Raw genomic sequence first — 4,906 nt, forward strand, 5'->3', positions numbered from 1 at the left:
ATTGTCTAATAATGCTGTTAGAAATATATAACTGAGTATGAATGCTATATTCTAAAATCTGACTGAAATGCACTATACTGAACTCATAACTGAGTATAAATGTTATAGTCTGAATCTTAACTGAAATTTACATTAATAGCTGTGTATAAATGTTATATTCTGGAAACTAACTAAACTAATACTAAAGGGATACCTTTTTTCTGTCAGCATCATCTGAACATAGATAAAAGCATAAACTGAAAACTAGTACTGTTATACAATTGTCTGAAAACATTAAAACATTATCATGCTTGTTTTAACTCTAATAAGCATAAATGTACATTTGTTGTATATACAACTTAACTTTAAAGATTTTAAATAACTGAAACACATTTAAACTGAAAACTAATATTGTTATACAATTGTCTGAAAACATTTGCTTACTTGCTTTAACTCTTATCTGCATAAATGTACATCTGTTATAGATACATTTTAACTTTAAAGATTTTAGACAACTGAAACACATTTAAACACATATTGAAGAAATGCACATTTGCTGCCATACACATTTTAGATACTTGAGTTATGCACCACAGTTCTTGCAAATTTAGGCCTTACTCTGCATTGTCCCAGCCACTCTAAAGTATTGTAGGGCCTGCTTTCTTTGTTCATTTTACACTTAGGCCTTCTAAACCTCCCGTTTCCCATCTCTTTTGCAAGGTTGAGTCGCTAGTGCAACCTTGACTGTATTTACTCTGCATTCTTGAAGATCAACCTGGAAATTATTTGAATATCCAAACTAAAAGAGTGTCTTTTGTAGCAATATTTGCAAAGCACAAAAATAGCAGTATCAGGTCCTTAAAATAACATTTGCAGCTTTAGCAATTATAAACCAATAGATTTTTTCTGCATGAAATAAACATATGCTGCTAATAAACTATTATGTCTGTAAGCAAACTGATAATGTACTATAATGAACTAGACCAATGTTAATAAAAATAAATTTTGCAAATCTCTGACTGAATTGGTAATGTGCTAGAGTGAAATGGAAAGGCTGTAACTGTATTATTAAATCAAATGAAAATCTCAGTGCCATTGTTTTTCCCTGTTATAACCTCAAATGAAACTAAAGTAGTAATAACTGTTGAACTTTCTACGTTTACTCTTTGACCCTCAGGTCATAATTTCAGTGTGTAAGTCTCTGCCCACTGTCTTAACATAGCTGACATCATTTAATTCTTTCAGTGCTACTGAATGCTGCAAGGATTTCTACAATTTTCTTGGATAAATTGTAAGCACTGTTACTGCATAAAACCGTCACTAATAATATTAAACTGATCTTTACAATACTGTTTTATGCCATACAGTTTGTGTCTTTTGGCTTGTCCTGGTTAGGGGTTGCCACAGCGGAACTCCGGTCCGCTAATGATTGGTAGTAGATTTTTACATGCCGGTTACCAGCCTGCCACACAACCTTCAATGAAGGCACTCCCCATTTACTTATGCCTCCACAAAGAAGACACTCTAACTGAGAATCAAACAGGACAACGTCTTGCTATGAGGTGACAACGCTATCGCAGCACCACCACCACCACAGTATTCTGTTTTATGCCATACAGTACTGTCTGTAATTCAGCTCTCTGAGTTGGCCTGTAATCTGATAACTCAGTTACTCAAGTCTGTGCCTCTGGCATGTTTGGTAAACTGCAATTTCTGCATGAAATATATACAATTTTGAACCATTTACATATACACATTTATTACTAGAGTTGAAACAATTTAATTCTGGAACTTTACTTGTCTCTCTCTCATACAAGTATGTGAAGTGTTTTTAACATGATATTATAAACTGTGGCTTTAATGACACATAATATTTGTGTTGCTCTCTCTCCTTGTATGGGATCTGAACTTTTGACTATACAGTCACTTTTAAAATATAGCAATGACTTTAAAATTCTACAGGCTGTAAACTAGCAACATATCATTTAATATCTGGAAATACTTTTCTGTCTCTGTATCAAGATATTCATACATTGCAATACTTTACTACCATAATACAAAGGTCTTAATGTTTGCTAAACAAAACAATAACACTGTGATGATGTGAGGTGTTGCCAGCTATGCCAGGAGAAGTAGGGAAGTAGATCTGTAACATATGCCAGCATAGCTACCTGGAGTTTTGTAAAGACTTCTATGTAATTTGCATATCAAACTAACTTTTATAGGTGCTTTTGTTGAAAATGTATTTCCAAAGCTGCTTGTGTTAAAAATGTACCAACCATGGGTCCTGATTGACAGAAAAGAAATACACTTGTATGTCAGACTGTATTGTAACTGCTGAAATGAATATATTGTAACAGAGAATACTGGAAGAGAAGGGATTAATCACAGTCTAGCTAATTTTGAAAAATAACCAAAAGACCAGTAACCCAGTAGAATCCATAAGTATTTTATTCATTCTCTTCACTCTCTGACATCTCAGCTGGAATGCCTTCAAAGAAGAAAACACACCCAAAAAACACTCCATATAAATAGCACAATCAATTATTCAATAAAAATTAAATTAAAAGAAAATCACAAGCATAATTAAAGGAGAATTCTCCAATTAAGTTCAGACTTCATGCCATTAGGTAAGACAGTATCAAATTTAAGAATATAGATGGCTTCTTTATACAAAGTTTATCCTTAAAATAAGTGTCAGTAAATTCACAGTTATTACCATCCACTTTTTCTAAAATGATGCCTTGCAAACCCACAGATGAACCCTGATGTGCTTGGTGAAAATGAACTGCCACAGAACTAGTTTCTTTAACGTTTTCTATATCGCTTATATGCTCAAAAATTCTTAATTTGAATGCTGTCTGAGAATGACCAATATAAAATTTGTTACATGGACATTTAAGGGCATAGATTATACCAGTGGTATCACATTTGAAAAAACTTTTCACTGCAAATCTATGTCCACCAATATTTCCAAAACTATTTGCAATATGTTTACAAGCCTTATATCTATTACATACATAGATGCCAAAGTTAAATCTCAAATTATATACATTAATATTAGGCACAATAAATTTACCTTTCACTAGAAAGTTTTTAAACTTTTCCCCACCCTAAATGAGAATTTAAGTTTCTCAGTTAACCATAACTGAGAATCTCCATTACATTGCATGTACTGCCAATAGTATTTCACCAAACCTGATAGAATGTCACTAAAGCAACTATAAGTAGATACAAAATAAATGTCAGTCTGACTTCCATCATATGTATTTACCAACTTTTTTGCACCTGGGGTAACTGTCTCTCTCCCTCTTTTTTATTTTAGTAACTGGTCTTGTCAATAATCAAGCTACTATAGCCCCTTGTTCTCAGCATCTCCTCCTGAAGTTCTAAAGGGTCAATCCATAACCTACTAATCTGCACCATTTCCCCATAGGGGAGGCCTTCAGTAGTATGTGGGGGATGACAACTGGAAGCTTTTAGATATTGGTTAATTCCATCAAATTTTCTATGTACTTTAGTATGTAACTTTCTAGCCCAGAAATATCCAATTCAGCATCCAGAAAGGACACTTTTTTCCCCTTTGTATGCCATCAAAAGACAGATTGAATCTATTGGACTGTGTATGCTCAATAAATTCATCCACATTCTCTTCTCCCTCATCACACAAAAAAATTAGATCATCAATAAACCAAGCATAAAATTTAACTTGCTGTATATAAAATGATGATGTGTATACACATTCCAGTTCAAATAACCCCATACTCAGGTTGGCATATGCAGGGGCAAATGCCGCCCCCATAGCCGTGCCTTGTTTCTGTTGATAAATTTCCCCATTAAATTCAAATTATTTTTTTCTAAGCAGAAAGTTAACAATTCCAAAATATACTCTGTGGCAGGAGATTCACCAATAAAAAACCTAACAACTTCAATACTAGAAGTATGAGCAATGTTTGTATATAAACACACATCCATAGTGACAAAGTACATGTTCTTATTAATTTCCACATTATTAATTTTCTTTAAAAAATCAAAGACATCTTTAATATATGCAGGTAGCAACATCACCTTAGGTAGTAACAGCCAGCGTAACAAACATCCAATATTATGAGCAAAGTATTTAGTCCCTGATACTATGGGGCATCCAGGTGGGTTCAACAGACTTTTGTATATTTTGGGCAAACAATAAAAACATGCAATGTCAGCACCATCTACACCAAATTTCTTTATAGCATCATCAGAGGAAATATACCCCAGTCTTACACCCTTTCCAATCAGGTCCAAATACTCACTATTAGCTGACCTGTACACAGAAAAAGGGATCTTCAGATAAATATTGTCATCATTTAGGTGTCTATCATTTGATACCACTGGTATAATTTATGCCCTTAAATGTCCATGTAACGCATTTTATATTGGTCAGTCTCAGAGAGCATTCAAAGTAAGACTTCTTGAGTATATAAGAGATATAGAAAACTTTAAAGAAACTAGTTCTGTGGCAGTTCATTTTCACCAAGCACATCAGGGTTCATCTGTGGGGTTTACAAGGCACCATTTTAGAAAAAGTGGATGGTAATAATTGTGAATTTACTGACACTTCTTTATATAAAAGTTTATCCTTAAAATAAGTCATGTATATTCTTAAATTTGATACTCTTATACCTAATGGTATGAATTCTGAACTTAATTGGAGAGTTCTCCTTTAATTATGCTTGTGATCTTCTTTAATTTAATTTTTTATTGAACAATTGATTGTGCTGTTTATATGGAGTGTTTTTGGGGTGTGTTTTCTTTTGAAGGCATTCCAACCAAGACGTCAGAGAGTGAAGAGAGTGAATAAATATTTTTGGATTCTACTGGATTACTGGTCTTTTGGTTGTTTCTTTATTTTATTTTGTTTTAGTTGTATATTAATTTTGAAAAAATA

Source organism: Protopterus annectens, chromosome 3.part1 (assembly GCF_019279795.1).
Source record: "Protopterus annectens isolate FY-2018-M chromosome 3.part1, PAN1.0, whole genome shotgun sequence".
NCBI lineage: Eukaryota > Metazoa > Chordata > Ceratodontiformes > Protopteridae > Protopterus > Protopterus annectens.